Genomic DNA, 20,200 nt, shown 5'->3' on the forward strand with positions numbered 1-20,200 from the left:
CTCAAACTTACTGGATTGTTGGGCTCTATTCAGCATATACTTCCTAGGGAGCAAAAAGAAAACATTTCTCTGTATCTAAGGTTTCTCCTACTGAGAGGGAGGCTTCTTATTCAGCTCAAGGGTTTACAGGCAGAAAATAAGGAATTTCCAAGTTGGGGATACTTCATCATAATATCCGCCTAATGAAGTTAAACATCCAACAAAGGTCCGTCTAGTCAACGCTATGGCTTTTCCAGTGGTCATGCATGGATGTGAGAGTTGGACTATAAAGAAAGCTGAGCACCGAAGAATTGATGGTTTTGAACTGTGGTGCTGGAGAAGACTCTTGAGAGTCCCTTGGAGTGCAAGGAGATCCAACCAGTCCATCCCAAAGGAGATCAGTCCTGGGTGTTCATTGAAAGGACTGATGCTGAAGCTGAAACTCCAGTACTTTGGCCACCTGATGCGAAGAGCTGACTCAGTGGAAAAGACCCTGATGCTGGGAAAGATTGAGGGTGAGAAGAGAAGGGGACGACAGAGAATGAGATGGCTGGATGGCATCACCGACTCAATGGACAGGAGTTTGAGTGAACTCCGGGAGTTGGTGATGGACAGGGAGGCCTGGCGTGCTGCAGTCCATGGGGTCACAAAGAGTCGGACACGACTGAGCAACTGAACTGAACTGAGTCACAAGCTTTGCAGTAGCTGGGCTATCACTTTGCTAACGGTTTCTATTTTTGCACATGTCCCTAAGGGACGGCTGCTGTGCAGGTTTGGGTGGACTCTGAAATCAACTTGAATCCATCCAGGTCGATCACCCCTCAGTATCGGTGCTAACTGCTGACTCTCTGCACCTCAGCTGTCCCACCCGTGAAATGGGACAAACACAAGCCCTTACTTCGCGAGATGTCTGGCTGTGATGAATAAAGAAACATGTGGAAACATCCAGCAAAGCATTATGAACAGAGTCCCACCTCTCTTCCTCCCAACCCCGTATTCTTTTTCTCTCCAGAAACCCAGCCAGACCTTGAGCTTCCCTGAGTCCCCCACCAGGTGACGAGTCCCATACGGACTTTCCCCGTCCCAAGAGCGATGAGCCTGGCTTTGAACTGGAACATTCTAGCACATTCCACCTGGGCTTCACCAGTCCCTTCTGACTGCATGCAGCCAACTGCGCCCGCCCTGGCTGGGCCTGGGTAGTGATTTGGCCTTGACTTGGCTTTGAGCAGAGGGCTTGGAGGCACCTATTTCCATTTTTGCTTCTGGTTCCTCGCTAGGAGGTGCCCTTTCCCAGAAAACTCTGAAGCATTTCCTGTTCTGCAATCGGTTGAAAAGTTGTACCAGATGACTGATTCCAATGCCAGGGGGTGGGGTAATCCAGCCCTGGTGTGGCTCCACTTAACCACATCCAGGCTCGTCGGGGTTCAGGTCAGAAGCCTGTGCAGGAGTGAATGGTGGAGAGAGCGGTTGCTGTCCACAGAGTCTCTGTCTTGCCGGGCTGCTCCTTCCCAGGTCCTGGTTACAGGGCACAGGCTTTTGTTGGGGGTTGGGGCGGCATGTCTATACTTTCCAGAGTGCCTGCTTCTGGGGTTTATGTGTGTTTTTGTGTGTACTCTGTCAAGTCTGATTCTTTGCAACCCCATGGACTGTAGCCCGCCAGGCTCCTCTGCCCAAGGGGATTCTCCAGGCAAGAATATTGGTGTGGGCTGCCATTTCCTTCTCCAGGGGAATCTTCCTGACCCAGGGATCGAAACCCCATCTCTTGCATCTCCTGCATTGGCAGGTGGACTCTTACCACTAGCGCCACCTAGGAAGCCCCAAGCCAAGGGTCCTGAGATCCCCAACCAAAGTGTTTGACTGTGGTTGACTCACATGCAACGTCTGGGATTTTTAGCCGTGCTTAGCGAGAGTAACATGGAAATGTATGTCTACTCCATTTCCCCAGGGGTGGAACTCTGCTAGAATTGTATCAGTGAGACCAAGCCTCCCGAAAACTGACTTCTCTTGCTAAGTTCACGATTAACCTCCATCCAAACCTTGATTGTCTTGCTTGTCTCCTCTGCCCTCAATTCCTTTCTTGTCTCCTCTAATCTCAATCCTGTGCTGACCAAACGCTAACCAACCAGAGTCAGATGGCTGAGATGGTTGTGTCGATGACGTCATTAAAGTGGTAGCATATCTGCTGTTGTAGATCTCGTCACTGACGGGCACACTCGGGTTGTCTCTGTGGGGCAAGATGAGATCACAGACCCTGGAGCCATGGACCACCTGGTCAGAGAATGGTAAACTGGAGACATTCTGATCTCCAAAACCATGATTTAGAAATGTCACAAGAGGGACTTCCCTGGTGGTCCAGTGGTTAAGATTCCGCCCTTCCAGCACAAGGGGTGCGGGGTCCATCCCAGGTCAGGGGGCTAAGATCCCACATGCCTCGAAGTGTGACCAAAAAATAGAGAGAGAGAGAAATGTCACAAGATGACGATTAACCCAGGTTTCTTTGTTCCTTCCATTTAAAACACCCCTAACTCAAAGACCAAGGTGGAGTGGATCTGAGGCTTGTCTCCTACTCCCTTGCCTGATTCCCTGCAAATTAACCCTTACATTGCTGCAAACACCCTCTGTTAGAGTTTGGCTTTCTGCACTGTGGCCACACGAACCCTTGCTCAATTATATTAGAAAGGCGAGATGGTTTTGATGGGTGGCTGGGAACCAACTAGGAGAAAAGATGAAGGTCTGGACTTGACTGGCAGACACAGATGAGTGGGATGCAGGAAAATAGTTCGGAGGTTAATAAAGGCAGGAAAGAGCAATGAAAATAAATCTGATATTGGTCCTAACAGACCTCTGTAGCAGGCGGTCAGCACAGTCAGTATTAGAACAACTGCCCAGAGTCCAGCACGCTTCTCTAGACAGAAGAACAGACTGGCAATTTGTCCTGGGGAGTCAGGCATATGGTTTCCATGTGGACTGTCTCCTGAGCTAGTAGCTCTTTAATATAAAAAGGAAATAAAGCTTTCCTTTTTAAAAATTGGGGTTCTGTGGTGGCTCAGTTAGTAAAGAATCTTAGAAGAGGTTTCACTGAATGTTTGACCCAACAGAATTTATCTATTGCTCCCATAGGTTAAACCCAGTTGGTGAGACTAAACAGAACAGTATTTTGAAAAGTTCTGGAAATAAGGTTCTCCAAGCCTCTTATATTTTTAATGTACTGAGGTCTGTATAAGTTTGACTTTTTGAAAGTGAATAATGGAATTTAAATGTCTGTTTTACCACACTGCTAAACAATGAGGACTTGTGGTCATAATGTGCTGTCAAAACAATAATAATAAAACAAAATGCCACAGGAAGGTCAATTATTTTGATGTGTGGGTAAAGGAAACACAGTTCATATCTTAAGACTTTGAATAGTCAGCTCTCTGCAGGCGAATTCCTTTATCATATTACATATATTATATATAAAGGAATTACTATACACATATATGTATGTACATACATATACACACATATTTTTATCCTGAGAAAAACCTACTTTGTTGGTAACTTTCCATTTTCTTTAACTTGTTTATCATGCAAATACCCTTTTTCTCTGTATAAGTCAGCATGTGTTTTGCAATGGGTAAAAGGAATTCTGATGGACAGTGGTTTAAAATATTAAGGAGATTTTCATTTTACTTCATGAAAAGCCCGTCAGCTGGCAGTCCCTGGTTTAGTTTGGAAGCTTACCAACGTCATCCAGGATCCAGGGACTTTCCACACTCTGTTTTCCCACTTGGCCATCAGGGCCAGGGTCATAAGACGGTTTCTACAGAGGCGAGCATCGCGGCCCCTCCCAGCCTGTCACAAGAAGGAAGGTGGCGGGAGGCGGGGGTGGAGAGGGGGAACAGACACTTTTTCTCCTCAGACACGTCTCTCTCGTCAGAGGGCAAAGTCTTTCTCAGAAGCCCCAGAAGACATCCTCTGGTCTTGGCCAGAACTGGTCAACTGGCCACGTGTGCCCGCAAGACGAGCGGGTGTCACTGTTTTGTAAAGACCACAGTGTCCACAACTGACTGGGGTCTTAGCAGGGGCACCCTGCTCCTCTGGGGGCACCGGAAGTATGGAAGGGGCACTTCTGGTTGTCACAGAAAAAAAAAGAGGTGCTACTCGCATGTCATGGATTAGTTTAAGGATGCTGAATGTTCCAAAATGCACAGAACACTTCTACACACAAAACAAGATTTGTCTTACTCAAAATACCAATAGCAGTGCTATTAAGAAACACTGGGCTTTTACCAATGATCATTCACCCCATGGGCTGAAGGTATCACGACTCGAACACAATGTGGGGGCCAAGAGCAAGAAGGAGAACACGGCTCCCAGCAGAGGTGTCCTGGTACCCTGGCGGGGGTCGCGTGGAGGGTGCTTAATCATACTGGCATGTCGAATCCTTTTCAGAAAGTACTGTTGCTGCTGCTGCTGCTGCTAAGTCACTTCAGTCGTGTCCGACCCTTAGCGACCCCACAGACTGCAGCCTACCAGGCTCCTCCATCCATGGGATTTTCTAGGCAAGAGTACTGGAGTGGCCTGCCATTGCCTTCTCCGGAAAGTACTGTTACTTACAACAAATGGAGAGCAAGACAGGGAAATCAACTCCAAGGGCCGCCTTTATTTTTCCTAATGAAGACATTTCCTCGTAATTGGACAAGCCTGTTTCCAAGAACAAGTGAGTCTGAGTTCCCCCTGCCTCTAATATCTCAGGTCCTTGCTCCCATCAAGGATTCAGAATGACTAAAACCCAACTGTACAGCCACTATTTGGAAGACAAAAATTTCCTTTGAAGACTGTGTACCTAGTACAATAGTGGCAGGTATCTAATAAATATTTCTTGGGCATATGACAAAAGAAAGTGAAAGTGTTAGTCGCTCAGCTATATCCAACTCTTTGCGACCCTGTGGACTGTAGTCTTCCAGGCTACTCTGTCCATGAAATTCTCCAGGCAAGGATACTGGAGGGGGTTGCCGTTTCTTTCTACAGGGGATCTTCCCAACCCAGGGATCAGAACCTGGACCTCCTGCATTGTAGGCAGATTCTTTACCATCTAAGCCAATAGGGAAGCCCTATATGACAATTATGTTGATTCAAATCTATATAAGGAAGCAAAGCCCGGAAAAGCATTCAGCATTACGTTCAAGGAATTAGAAACAGTGAAACAGAATTTGAAAAATTGTACTAGTAAAAAATATGCTAGAAACCTAATATATATATATATATATATATATATATATATATTTTAGAATACCAGCGGAGTTCTTTGTGGTCTGCAAAGACAATGAAGACTAAATGTCCTTAGCTTTAATGGTGGTTACAGAATGTGTTAACTAACACTGAAGGACTGGACTGGGTTGGCCTACTGCAGTGCGGCTCACAGAAAAATTGTAAGAAAGTGAACGTAGTGCTCGCTTCGGCAGCACATATACTAAAATTGGAACGATACAGAGAAGATTAGCATGGCCCCTGCGCAAGGATGACACGCAAATTTGTGAAGCGTTCCATATTTTTTGGATGAAATTGGAGCCAATTATACAGAGTGAAGTAAGCCAGAAAGAAAAACATCAATACAGTATACTAACGCATATATATGGAATTTAGAAAGATGGTAACCTGAACCCTGTATACGAGACTGCAAAAGAGGCATAGGCATATAGAACAGTCTTTGGGACTCTGTGGGAGAGGGTGAAGGTGGGATGATTGGGGAGAACGGCACTGTAGCATGTATATTATCATAAGTGACCAGTCCAGGTTCGACGCATGATACAGGATGCTTGGGGCTGGTGCACGGGGATGACATGGAGGGAGGATATGGGGAAGAGGGAGGTGGGAGGGGGGTTCAAGAAAGAGAACACATGTACACCCGGGGCGGATTCATGTCAATGTATGGCAAAACCAACCAATATATTAACGTAAGATAATTTGCCTCCAATAAAATAAATTAAAAAAAAAAAAAAAAAAGAAAGTGAACGTAGAACCCACTAGCTTAGAAAATGCATCTACAAAGCCTGGTTTAGCTCCTCTATGTGTAAAACCACAAACCTCTGTATCTGAGCACACAGTCAGGTAAAGTAAATAAAGTGTTTACAGCTAATTGCTGGTGAGGAGCGGCAGATAGCCTGGTGAAGAGCAGTGGAAACAGCAGTGAAACAGAAAGGACGGGTGAAGCCAGGGCATTGACTCGCGAGAGAGCGCGAGGCGCTCATGGCGGAGGCCACGTGAGCGCGGAGCTCAGGAGCGCCCCTGCATCGCTGCTGCTACTGCTCCGAGGACTAATTCTGCCCATCTCCAGGCTCCCGAGACTTCTTGGGTGCAAAGATAAAAAGCCACACTTAACTGCAAATGCCTTTTTCCATATAATATTGATTTATTTATTTGGCTGTACCGTGTCTCAGTTGCAGAAGAAGGGATCTTTTATTTGAGGCGAGTGGCACGTGGGATCCAGTTCCCTGACCAGGGATGGAACCCTGGCCACGTGCATCGGGACTGCAGTCTTAGCTACTGGACCACCAGGGAAGTCCCATAAATACCTTTTGCTTTTCTTCTGTTTTCTCTATTAATACTTTATTAGGTGGCTCCTAAATCAAAGTAGGAGGGTTCTAGGTTATGGGCTGAGTAGGAGAAGGCACTGGCAAGCCACTCCAGTACTCTTGCCTAGAAAATCCCATGGATGGAGGAGCCTGGTAGGCTGCAGTCCGTGGGGTCGCTAAGGGTCGGACACGACTGAGCGAGGTCACTTCCACTTTTCACTTTCACACATTGGAGAAGGAAATGGCAACCCACTCCAGTGTTCTTGCAGGGAGAATTCCAGGGACGGGAGAGCCTGGTGGGCTTCTGTCTATGGGGTCACACGGAGTTGGACACGACTGAAGTGACTTAGCAGCAGCAGCAGCAGGCTGATGGGAAAGAAGTGACCGCTTTACATAAACCAATCTAAATCAATCACACGGAGAAGGCAATGGCACCCTACTCCAGTACTCTTGCCTGGAAAATCCCATGGACGGAGGAGCCTGGTAGGCTGCAGTCCATGGGGTCGCTAACAGTCGGACACGACTGAGCGACTTCACTTTCATTTTTCACTTTCACGCATTGGAGAAGGAAATGGCACCCCACTCCAGTGTTCTTGCCTGGAGAATCCCAGGGACGGCGGAGCCTGGTGGGCTTCCGTCTATGGGGTCGCACAGAGTCGGACACGACTGAAGCGACTTAGCAGCAGCAGCAAATCAATCACATGTGCCATTTAAAACAATAATATGTAAGTAACTTTCTTCATGGGCTTCCCTTGCGGCTCAGCTGGTAAAGAATCTGCCTGCAACCCAGGAGACCTGGGTTCGATCCCTGGGTTGGGAAGATCTGCTGGAGAGGGGCAAGGCTCCCCACTCCAGTATTCTGGCCTGGAGAATTCCGTGGACTGTAGAGTCCGTGGGGTCACAGAGAGTCGGACACGACTGAGCGATTTCACTCACTCACTCACCTTTCATTCTTTGACATCTCACTTGAAATTGCAGCTTGAAGCTGGCTGCATATTGACACTGCACTCGGTTTAACTCGGGTGCTCAATAAAAATCTATTGTTTATAGTTTCACGAAGTTTTTTGGGGGAATAGTTAATTTGGTTGCACCGTTAAACTTGTACTCCTACTACTCTTTGTCCTGCATTTACTGTAAATTGGAGGTGGTCCCACCATTTCAGATTCAGAATTTGACCAGTTCAGGCGGTGACCACCAGGTGGCACCACTATACAAGCATATGGTGATCCTTCTGTGCCACATGAATCCTCCCATTTCCCAGCAATCTGTCGGCTAAAGGCTTTATTTTCTTTTAATATCTTACAGTTTTATCTGTCAATTATATCTCAGTAAGGCTGAGGGTGGGAGGAAATTTTTCAACTGGTTTTAAAGACACAAGATTCAAATTCTTATTCCATGAATGCAAGTACTTTACCTTCAGAAAAATTTATTTTTTCCTGGGACCTCCTTGGTGGTCCAGTGGTTAAGACTGCACTTCCACTGCAGGGGGCACACGCTCAATCCCTGGTCAGGGAACTAAGATCTTTCATGCTACTTGGCATGACAAAAATTTTTTTAATTTGGACCTTTTTTTTTTTTGGTTCCCTGGGTCTTCATTGCTTTGTGTGGACTCTTCATTGTGGTTCTCAGACCTCCAGCTGTGATGCACAGGCTTGGTTGCTCTGCAGCATGTGGGATCTTAGTTCCTTGACCAGGGAACAAACCTGCATCCTCTGCATTGGCAGGTAGATTCTTAACCACTGGACCACCAGGGAAGTCTCAGATCCTGCTGTTCTTGATCTAGACTTTAAGAGATACCACCAAAGTAACACAAGAGAAGACTGTCTTAATGATGTGCCGTTTCATTCATTCAGCAAAAGTACACCTGAGCATCAACAGTGCAGCAGGCCCTGACCTGGGCACTTCACAGCAGAAATGGTCCTGTTTAAAGTGGGAGTGCACCTGCCTCATCTGAGTGGAATATGGCCAGGAATTAGCCATGATTTGCAGAGGGAAGTCCTGTCAACACACAAGGTTTTTAAAGTTCACTGATAATCCTTCCTGAATCAACTGTTTCTTTCTTTAACACCCATTTTTAAAATTTTATTTATTTGGCTGTGCCGGATCTTAGTTGTGGCATGTGAGATCCAGTTTCCTGACCAGGGATGGAACCTGAGCCCCCTGCATCGGGGGTGCAAAATCTTAGCCACTGGACCACCAGGCAAGTCCCAAAGCTTTCTTTATTGCATAACAGTTGTCTTCTAATTACCTCATTTATTCTATATTTATTTGCTAGTACCCTATTGTAAGGGAGAGTTTTTTCTCATCCACCCAGAGTGAAACTCACTATTCCTTTAAAAAAAAAAAAAGGCAGGGCAAATACTATTTTTACTTTTAATAACCAATTTTCCTAAGAAGCTGGTGTAAGTCATTTCCCATGATGGAAAACCAGCCCCCACCCACTGTGTCTCTTATCAAGTGTAACTGCAGAGTCACAGATTTTTATCTGTGCAGCACTTACAGTCAGTTCTAGTCATTTTCATGTTCATTCATTCATTCATCTGGCTGCATAGGGTCTTGGATGTGGCAGGCAAGATCTTCGTTCAATCTTCGTCCTGGCATAATGGATCTTCAGTTGTGGCATGTGCGGGCTAGTTCCCTGACCTGGGCTCTCAACTGGGTCCCCCAGCATCGGGAGTGCAGAGTCTTAGCCGCTGGCTGCGAAGTCACTTCAGTCATGTCCGACTCTGTGTGACCCCATAGACGGAAGCCCACCAGGCTCCCCCGTCCCTGGGATTCTCCAGGCAAGAACACTGGAGTGGGTTGCCATTTCCTTCTCCAATGTGTGAAAGTGAAAAGTGAAAGTGAAGTCGCTCAGTCGTGTCCGACCCTTAGCGACCCCATGGATTGCAGCCTACCAGGCTCCTCCATCCATGGGATTTTCTAGGCAAGAGTACTGGAGTGGCGTGCCATTGCCTTCTCCGCTTAGCCGCTGGACCACCAGAGAAATCCCTGTAGTCTTCTTCTGATGCTAAATTTGCCTTAATTTTGGCCTGTGGGAGACCCTTCAAGCTAGTTCCTGTGTCTTTTAAAAATTTACTTCTGAAGATTGAATATACCAAAGGACATGGCCAGACCAAGTATGAAAAAAGAAATTCTGACCCACAACCTGCAGCAGCCTGCCTGGGAAACCAATCCCCTTATTTCTGATAACCAGCCCCAGAAGCCAGCCTGCTGTAAGTCACAGTTGGAGGAAGTCAGGCTGCTATCACAAGTAACAATCCAAGAAGGTAAATAATAATGTATGACAATCAGCTCAAAATGGCCCTGACCTAATTAAAAACTGACAGCTTCTCTAATTTTTGTCCCCACTTCCAACTTAGAAAGCCAAATAAGCACCCCTAAACAATCAGACAGGTAACCTTGCTTCCGGATACCTGCTTCCAGCTTCTCTGTGCCAACAGCCTCCAGCAGGGCATACCTGAAGCCATTCTTTCTTTCCACTATGAAGCCCTCTGCCTGCCTCTGCCAAAATGCAAGAGATGGTGGTTGACCTGACTCTGAAGAAATGACTTTGCTTTTCTCATTTGGCTGGTCTTCACTCATGTCCACACATTACTGAAGTACAATTTACATACACATGAGGATAAAATTTATATCAGGAATAGTTTACATTAAGTGCGTTCATTTTTAGTTGTCCTGTTGGATGAATATTGACAAACTTATATACTTAGCTGTGCGTTCACGCTCAGTCACTCAGCGTGTCTGACTCTTTGCGACCCCAGGGACTGTAGCCTGCTAGCCTTTCCTGTGCTTGGAATTTTTCCAGGCAAGAATACTGGAATGGGTTGCCATTTCCTTCTCTAGGGGATCTTCCCAACCCAGGGATCAAACTTGCATCTCCTTTGTCTCCTGTATGACAGGCAGATTCGTTACCACTGCACCACCAGGGAAGCCCTATATATTGAATTATCACCACTGTAATCATGATTTAGAATATCTGCATCACCCCAAACTCCTCCATGTTCCTTTCCAACCAATTCCTGCTCTGTTCCACTCTGAGTCAGGCATGGATTTGACTTCTACCCCTATCAGTTAGTTTTGCCTGTTCTAAGTCCTGGTGACATATCTTTATTAGCCTCAGTTCAGTTCAGTTCAGTCGCTCAGTCGTGTCCGACTCTCCACGATTCCATGAATCACAGCACGCCAGGCCTCCCTGTCCATCACCAACTCCCGGAGTTCACTCAAACTCATGTCCATTGAGTCGGTGATGCCATCCAGCCATCTCATTCTCTGTCGTCCCCTTCTCCTCCCACCCCCAACCTTTCCCAGCATCAGAGTCTTTTCCAGTGAGTCAACTCTTCGCATGAGGTGGCCAAAGGATTGGAGTTTCAGCTTTAGCATCAGTCCTTCCAATGAACACCCAGGACTGATCTCCTTTATAATGGACTGGTTGGCTCTCCTAAGCAACACCTTTTCATTCAGGCATAACGTAATGTCTCATTCATCTTGCACTTTCTCTGCTCCAGCAGGCATCAGCCAATTCTCCAAGGAGCTCTGGTTCTATTTAGTGGGAATGGAATTTAGAAACCATGAGGGGAAGTTCCCTCAGCATTACTCTAAGGTGACCAGTCACTGTGCTCACCTGGGACACTTCCGGCTTTAACACACAGTGCAACATCTGGGCAAATCCCCTCAGTCTCTGGGAAACTGGGACAGTTGGTCACGGCCCAGTGCTCCTAGGCCCTTTGAGGGCACAAAACTAGTAAATCTATTTTTAAAATCATGTGCTCAAATTGATTTATCCACTTTAAATATATGTGTTGTGTGTGTTTAGTCACTAAGTCATGTCCAGCTCTTTGTGACCCTATGGACTGTATGCAGTCTATCTGGCTCCTCTGTCCATGGGATTCTCCAGGCCAGAATACTGGAGTGGGCTGACCATTCCCTTCTCCAGGGGATCTTCCCAACCCAGGGATCGAACCCGAGTCTCCTGCACTGTAGGTAGATTCATTAACACTGAGCCACCAGGGAAGGCCCTTACAGGTTTTTTCTGAACTTCTTTAATCTTATATTTGTATCTCATTTTCTCTTACAAAGTCTTATATATGAGAACATTAAAATATTTGTATTACCCAATATACATAGTTTCAAAACCACAGAAACAATATTACCATTAATTATAAACATCTGATTGAAACTGAAGATTCCTTTGCAGTTTTTTTTCTCATCCTACGCCATCCCACCACAGATAATTCTCTTAAAAGTACTGTGTCCAAAAGGCCTGTGGAATTCTTTTCTCCATGTAACAACATAGTTACATTATCAATGTGACTTAGAGTTAAGCTTATTTTAATGTGCTATCAACTTTGGGTTTACTTTTTAATGTTTATGGGACAAGCTTCTAATTTTCCAAATAGCCCGGAACATATTTCAAGGTAACAGATATCATCCTCATTCTGTTTTTCTGGCAGCATTGTATTCCACGGTATGGATATATCATGCCTAACCAGTTCCCTATTAATAGACATTTATTCCCAAACTTTCGTGATGACACTGTCACAAGTAACCTTGTCCACGTGTTCTTTCTGTATGTGAAGGCGTATTTTCAGAATAAGGCTAGGGTTAGACTTGGAACTCCAAGACCTAAGAATGAGTGCATGCATAATTTTGGCACTCTGTAGGGCTTGAATCATTTTTCCATTCCCCCCCAGAAAATGTATAAGCACTGATTCTCCATAGCCTTGTCATTTCAGTGTGCATTTCCATTATAAGTGAGCATGAACAGTCTTTTCTGTTTACCAGTCATTGCTGTTCTTCTGAGTGAAATGTCTACTCAGGTCCTTGCCTGTTTTTCTCTTCAAATTTTGGTCTTTGACCATCTAGAGTATACTTTGTTGTCATTCAGTTGCTAAGTCATGTCCTACTCTTTGCAACCCCATGGACGGCAGCATGCCAGGCTTCCCTGTCCTTCACCATCTCCCGGAGTTGCTCAAACTCATGTCCATTGAGTTAGTGAGGCCATCCAACCATCTCATCCTCTGTCATCCCCTTCTCCTGTCCTCAATCGTTCCCAGCCACAGGGTTTTTTCCAAAGAGTTGGTTCTTTGCATCAGGTGGCCAAAATACTGGAGCTTCGGTTATCAGTCCTTCCAGTGAATATTCGGTTGATTCCTTGTAGGACTGACTGGTTTGATCTCCTTACTGTCTAAGGGACTCTTAAGAGACTTCTCCAGCACCACAATTCGAAAGCATCTAAGCTTATACTGTACTCTTATCCTTATAAATCACTTCATTCCAGAATACCTCCTTTGGGGATAAACGGTTTGGGTGAAGGTGGATAAGGGGAGCCCAATGCAAAGACTATCTGACTCCTCCAGTAAGTGTAAGAGTCTAACATCTGCCAGACAACACCACGGTTCTGTGATAGACCAGATGGTCATGTAAGGGAGGGTATCTGAATGAAAACTTGTATTACAGGGTTCTTTAGGGGCTATTAATTGACTCTCATCCTATATGATGACACCCCCACCATGCCCTGATATAGATAATACCTTAACGTTTCAGACAGTGAGCCTGTGGACTCTGCAGTCTCTTGCAGTGAGGGAAAGTGTATTTTATTCAAGGAAGGGACAGAAAAACGTGTGACTGGAGGGCAGAGTCGGAGAAGGCAATGGCACCCCACTCCAGTACTCTTGCATGGAAAATCCCATGGACGGAGGAGCCTGGTAGGCTGCAGTCCATGGGGTCGCACAGAGTCAGACACGACTGAGCGACTTCGCTTTCAATTTTCCCTTTCATGCACTGAAGAAGAAAATGTCAACCCACTGCAGTGTTCTCGCCTGGAGAATCCCAGAGACGGGGGAGCCTGGTGGGCTGCCGTCTATGGGGTCGCACAGAGTCGGACACGACCGAAGCGACTTAGCACCAGCAGCAGCAGAGGGTAGAGTAAGCCATGGAACATAAATCATGTTAAGAAAAATTACATTGTTTCTTATTATTCCTCGCCTCTCATGGCAAGATACTTTCTGAAACAAACGAAACAAGACACAAAGAACTCAGGAGGTTCGTCCTCCCCTGGCTTCTGAGTTAGAAAGGTGCCCCTAGAGCAGCTGACAGAGGCACAACCTCCATCTGCCAGACAATAGCGCCCGGGTTTCGCCTCGAGATTTCAAGGAGCGGTGGAACCAAGCGTCCATTTTCAGACGGAAGAGAGGGCATCGGTTTCTAAATTATCACAACTTAGAACAGCGACGGCTCGCGACGTCTAGACTGACCGCACTCGCCGCCTAAGGCCGTCCTCAGGAGACTCGCACCTGGCCCGCCAGCGCGCGGAAGCATCGCCGCCGAGCGCTGCACCAAAGGGCAGCCAATCACGCACCGCCTTCGCCCAGATTCCTCCGCCGCAGCCGCAGGTGGCCCGGCGAGCGCGTCCACCCAGCGCCGCCAATCGCGACCCCCGCCGCCCTTCCCGTGATGCCCCGCGGCTGACCTGCGCCCTCGCGGCTCGCCCTTCCCCGCGGCCGGCTTTTCTCCCCGCCCCCTCCGCCCCCCGCGGCGAGCTTGTGAGGGCTCCGGCGGCCGCGGGGCGCGCCGCCGAGCGCGGCTTCTTCCTGAGCGGCGGCAGGCCTCCCGGCAGGCGCCTCCCCTTCGCCTCTCCTCCCCGCGGCGGGGCCCGGCGGGCGGGTCGCCGCGGCCGCGGCCGGGAGGCGCTCCCCGTCGGTGAGTGGGCCGGGCGCGAGCTCCGCGGGGCGGGGAAGCGGGCGGGGCGGCGGGAGGAGCGGGAAGGGGGTGGGGCGTCGGGGCCTCGCTTCCTCCCTCAGCGCCATTTTGTGGCAGCGAGACCCGCAAATAAAGGGGAGCGCCGGGCTTGCGGCGCGGAGGAGGAGCGCGGGGGCCGGCGGCGCGGGCGGGCGGCCTGCGCGGCGAGAGGACAGCGCGGGGTCGGCCTATGTGACTGGGCGGGCGCCGGCGCGGCCTCCGTCTGGAGAGGTAGGTGCGGGCCGCCGCCGGCCGCAGCGGCGGCGAGGACCTCCGCGTCCCCGGGCGGCTGAGGGGCGGCCGCCCGGCCCCGGAAGGGGCCAGCTGGGCGCGGGAGGCGGACTCGGGGTTCCCGGGCGCCCCGGCCTCCCGCTCGCCCCGCCGTCTGCCCGCTGGCTGGGACGACACTTCCGCCGCCTCGAGGCCCTTTCACCTCGGTTCTCAGGGAGCCGGGGGCGAGGTGGGCGCTCCCGCGGGGCCGGCAGCGCCGGGGGCCGTCCCCGCCTCGGCGTCGCGGGCTCCCCCCGCCTCCCTCGCAGGATCGTCGGGACTGGCGGCACCGACGAGCTGAGGGGAGGAAAGCCGCGGCCGTGGAGCACACCTCACGTCGCGCAGTAGCTGCCTGCTGCAGCTGCGTTGTCTTGTCGACTTCCATTTTTAAATGAGTGCATGCCTTCTGACTAAAAACACATACTGACTGAATTCGAAGTTTTCGTGAAATTTTAAAATCTCGCCTTGGATCCCTGTAAACCGTATTTCTCTTAATCAGTGGGGAACACGTAGTGGAAAAATGTCCACGTTTGTTTTGATGGAGTCAGGTTGGATATTTGATCCCAAAGTACTAGGTTAAAATCCGTAATAACCGTGTTGATAAGGGAAGAAATGATCATTTTGCCGAGATTAGAGAAAAGTAGATAAATATTTCCCCGAGCATGTTCTGGTCCTGAGTTCGTCTTGTTTTCTATTTCAGAATTTAGTTCCATCACTGAGGAGGATAAGTGGAAGTCACAGGTCTGTCACCACAAATTCTACCAGGTTTTTTTTTATTTTGGTTGAAGTATAGTTGATATACACTGTTGTGTTAGTTTCAGCTGTATAGCAGAGTGATTATCTACAGTGTTTTACTTAAAAATTTTGACCATTAAGTTTCGTATAACAGATAAACATATTGTAGCCATTTAAAACCCCCTTTAAAAAGAAAACTATTGTGAAAATCTTTTCAAGATGCCTAAATGTTACATATTTACATATGTCATTTAGTTTCATCTGATTAGGCAAGTTGGGGAAAGAAATTGCGGCTTGTGATAAAGATGATGTTAAATTTTAATGGTTTGTTTCGCTGTACTCCTACAATTCTTTCAGATCTTACATTACCTTAAGCAGTTAGCTATAGTTAAGTGATCAATATTTTCACTTCCCAGTAGCAGAACTTAGGCAAACTACCTAAATTTCTAAGTCCCAACTGACAGAAGTAATGATAATCAAGTGTATCCCAGGCCCGGCTATTTTTTTACTTAACTCATCTAACTTATAGAACTTCATCTGTTGGAATTTTGAGTATTTCTCAGAAATGAGTTGGTATAATACAGAAAATTCATAGTCTTGTGGCATGGAGAGGAAAGTTGTAATAATTATATTGGTCCAGTCCGTTAGGGCACTCAGAGGCCCTTACACATCTAAGTATGTATATATGTAATACACAGTTCCCCTGAAAATTTTGTTTATTTTAGAGGTCTTGATCATTTTCATACAATAGAACATTATCTTGCTCTTAAATTTTTTTTCTTAAAAATTTTCTGTTGGATCCTTTAGCAAAACAAGACCTAGACAGTCTTTGGTTTTATTTTTGTTTTTATTAATTATCTCCCACTATTCTGCCTCGAAAAGTCCTGTCTGAATCTTCTGCTACCGAGTGGGTTGTAACCCACCAGGCTTCTCTGTCAGTGGAGTTTCCCAAGCAAGAATACTGGAGTGGCTTGCCATTTCCTTCTTCAGGGGATCTTCCTGACCCAGGGGTTCAACCCATGTCTCCAGCATTGCAGGTAGATGAGCCACCTCTTGCTTAAATATATTCTAGTCTTCACTTTCACTTTTCACTTTCCACTTTCACACATTGGAGAAGGAAATGGCAACCCACTCCAGTGTTCTTGCCTGGAGAATCCCAGGGACGGGGGATCCTGGTGGGCTTCCGTCTATGGGGTCACACAGAGTCGGACACGACTGAAGTGACTTAGCAGCAGCAGCAGCAGCAGCAGCAGTACTAAGCTTACTAGAACAAAACTTCTCAATATTTCTTAGATACATTAGATACAAATGTGGTGCATCAGGTTAGAACTCAGTGCTATAAAGAAACGGTCTTAACTCTTGAAATTGTAGTTGGTGGAATTTAATTTTTCCTAAGTGCACGTTAAAATTCTCTTATGCTAATATTAGTATTTTATTTGAAATGTATTTGTTTGTAAAGCATCTTTATGGTACTTAAAGCATTGAGATGTGTAGCACTTTGTGAGGCAGGCAAAATTGGCATCCTCTTTGCTGATTTAGAGACTGCAATCTAAAGAAAATGACTTGCTCAGTATCACATGACTAATTATTATGAAGTTAAGAAAAGCTGGTCTTCCGATTCCTAGCTAGTACCCTTTTTGCTATTGTGCCTAGGTTAGTACAGTGTCAGATTATTAGTTTCTTGCATTTAGGTACTATTAGTTTCAGCAAGGTACTGGTTTGTTACTGAAGTTGTGTCATCTGGTACATGCTGAGTAGCTTTAGTCTTGTCTGACTTCTTGCGACCCTATGAACTGCAGCCTGCCAGGCTCCTCTGTCCATGGGATTCTCCAGGCAAGAATACTGGAGTGGGTTGCCATGCCTTCCTCCAGGGATCTTCCCAACCCAGGGATGGAACCTGTGTCTCTTATGTCTACCTGCGTTGGCAGGCGGGTTCTTTACCACTGGCGCCACCTTGAAAGCCCACACCATCTGGTACTACTTTATTAAGTGAAGTGAAAGTTGCTCAGTCACGTCCGACTCTGCAACCTCATGGACTATACAATCCACGAAATTCTCCAGGCCAGAATACTGGAGTGGGTAGCCTTTCCCTTCTCCAGGGGATCTTCCCAACCCACAGATTGAACTCAGGTATCCCGCATTGCAGGCATATTCTTTACCAGCTGAGCTACAAGGGAAGCCCAAGAATCCTGGAGTGGGTAACCCCTCTCTTCTCCAGTGGATCTTCCTGACACAGAATTTCATGACTTAGGATCATAATGAGAGCCTGGGAAGCCCTGGGATATGGGATGCTAGGCATCTAGCCAACCAGAACTGAACTTGCCATCATAATGTCGTTTCTCAGTATAAAGCCGTCAAGAGTAGAAGGTACTTTTGACATTCTAAACTTGAGCCATATTATTTGTGTTATCCACTTGGATAACAAACCTTTACATAAAACTCGAAAACCATGCTTTCTTTAGCCAGTCTTTTTTGACTTGCTAAGGGCAGCTAAATTGGTCAGTTTTTAATTTTTTTCTGTTTTGCTTTTCTGTGTTCTCCAGTTTGCAAAGCTTGATCATTATTGAGGATGGAGGAATGGAAGATTTACCTGTCCTCGTTGGTACCAACTTTTGAGAAGCACTAAAGTTGGGATCCTAACCCCTGAGTTTTTAATTTAATAGCTGTTTTAGTCTGAGCCGATTACCTAGTGATTCATAGCTTTACGTATATATTCATTTTTTTTTTCCCTTCAAGATTCAACACCAAATAATATTTCCAGTCATTCTGTTTTTCTGATAGATTGTTCTGAGAACCTGATATATCCATTGTCTTTATGAGTCTTTAGGTGGTTATTGTGCTTGTCACTTGTGCTAAAAAAAGTGCCTTGGGTAGTAATAAGTTTTATAGCACTTGTAACGTGAAAGTTGAAATTGAGAATCATGTTCTGTTTTGATTAAATAGTTGAATGTTGATTCTTTTAAATTTTAAGCCTGTTTCTAATTTGCCTTTTGTCACACTGTCCATTTAACTATTGTGGTATATCATGGAATCTCAAGGCAAGATTGACTTTTCATCAGCTAAGGATAAGGGAGCAATTTCTTACTAATTGCTGATTCTTTGATTTCCCAAGTCATATATTCCATAACATGTGAAATGATTGGTGATTGAGAGTCAATATACAGAACACAAACATACATACAAAACCTGTATTTATCCCTGACTTATACTACAAATTTATATACTTATTTTTATAAAGAAAATCTAGATATCCTTTAAACAGTGTGTAATTAAATTCTACCGAGTGTCAAAACTTTTTAAAAAAGAACATAAGCTAGTGTTAGAAGTGTAAGTTACTGTTTAGAATTCTAAAAATTGGAGGTCACCAAGTAGGGGCTTCAGTAGGTCTTAGAAACAGGAGCATGTTATGATCTTATCCTTCTCAATTTTCTCCTCAGAATCTTTAAGAAAGAGTGATTGAGTCTTTTTTGTGGTGACTTTTTTCTCTCCAGTGGGAAGAAGGAAACTAACAAATGCTTAACTTTTAGTGTCAGTTACTATGCTAAAGACTAATGTATGTTTTCAAAAATAGCACAGTAATTCTGAGCTTTGGCAGTGTTAATCCTTTTTGAGATGGGGAAAGTGAGGCTTAGAGGTTCTGCTGATTTTTGTTTTCAAAGTTTGCACCCTCTTCAAAAAAGTGGAGTTACTAGAACTTTCTTCATGTGTTTACCAGCCCCTTAAATATCCTTTAAAAAATAGATTAGCTTATTTGTTGCTAATTACGCTCATGGTTTTAAGAAAGAACAAATAAACCTGGAGGAAGTGTCAGATTGTACAAGCATATACTAGTTTATTAAACTGTAATTTATATTGAATATCACCCATGAAACTTTGTTTTATAACCAAAATTCTGAGTAGCTAGGATGCGTAGTAACCAGATAGGTAAACTACCTATCCGTAGTGGTAAACTGAGCTGTTTTCAAGCTGTCAATCATAGAACTCACAGTATCTGTTATATTGAGTTTATTCTCAAAATTTTACAATATGGTCATCTTGGGTAATTTGGGGGGGGATTAGATTGTCTTATTTAGTTCACTCTTACAATTTAAATAGTAAATGAAGCTGATTTATTTGTTCATATTTTCATTTACCGTATATTTGAGTGTGTACTATGTATTGAGACATCAGCAGTGAATGAAACAGTTCTTTCATGGAGCTTATTCTATCCCTGGGGTAGACAGATAAGTATACAAAATGTCAGCTTGTGATAAGAGTTGAAAAGAAAAATAAAGCCAGATATGAGGGGATAGCAAGGGATTGGTATGCACAATTTTTGGTTTTTGTCTTGGAGTATAGTTGATTTACAATGCTGTGGTTACTTTCTGCCGTACAGCAAAAAGGATCAGTTGTACATATACCACTTTTTAAAAATGCTTTTCCCCTGTTATTACAGAGTATTGAGTTGAGTTCCCTGTCTTATGTGGTAGGTTCTTACCTGTTACCTGTTTTATATGTAGTAATGTGTATATTACTGTATATACAGAATGCTTCTAAGTCACTTCAGTCGTGTCCGACTCTGTGCGACCCCATAGACCGAAGCCCACCAGGCTCCCCCGCCCCTGGGATTCTCCAGGCAAGAACACTGGAGTGGGTTGCCATTTCCTTCTCCCATGTGTGAAAGTGAAAAGTGAAAGTGAAGTCGCTCAGTCGTGTCCGACCCTTAGCGACCCCACGGATTGCAGCCTACTAGGCTCCTCCATCCATGGGATTTTCTAGGCAATAGTACTGGAGTGGCTTGCCATTGCCTTCTCCGATATATACAGAATAGGGACATACAAATAAGTACACATTTATATACGGTTGTTCAGTCCCTAAGTCGTGTCCAGCTCTTTGCAACTCCATGAACTGCAGCATGCCAGGTTTCCCTGTCCTTTACT

The 20,200-nt window shown here is 45.8% G+C and overlaps 1 protein-coding gene and 1 non-coding gene across 5 annotated transcripts in view; both read left to right on the forward strand.

The window, feature by feature from the left end:
* The first annotated feature begins 5,410 nt into the window (after positions 1 to 5,410).
* LOC129561358 (U6 spliceosomal RNA) lies at positions 5,411 to 5,517 on the forward strand. The gene has a single exon (XR_008686977.1). It is a non-coding gene; the product is annotated as a U6 spliceosomal RNA (small nuclear RNA).
* An 8,488-nt stretch (positions 5,518 to 14,005) lies between these two features.
* WTAP (WT1 associated protein) overlaps positions 14,006 to 20,200 on the forward strand; it is a 29,226-nt gene continuing 23,031 nt past the window's right edge. The window contains exons 1-2 of one of the 4 annotated variants that reach the window (XM_055433675.2): positions 14,006 to 14,237; positions 15,247 to 15,287. The gene's annotated coding sequence lies outside the window, so the exon portion shown is untranslated. Of the gene's footprint in view, positions 14,238 to 14,324; positions 14,508 to 15,246; positions 15,288 to 20,200 lie in introns of those variants that run through there. The other 3 variants (XM_055433674.2, XM_055433676.2, XM_055433677.2) reach the window with 3 other exon arrangements.

Source organism: Moschus berezovskii, chromosome 10 (genome assembly GCF_049115385.1).
Source record: "Moschus berezovskii isolate FMDL1 chromosome 10, NW_MosBer_1.0, whole genome shotgun sequence".
NCBI lineage: Eukaryota > Metazoa > Chordata > Mammalia > Artiodactyla > Moschidae > Moschus > Moschus berezovskii.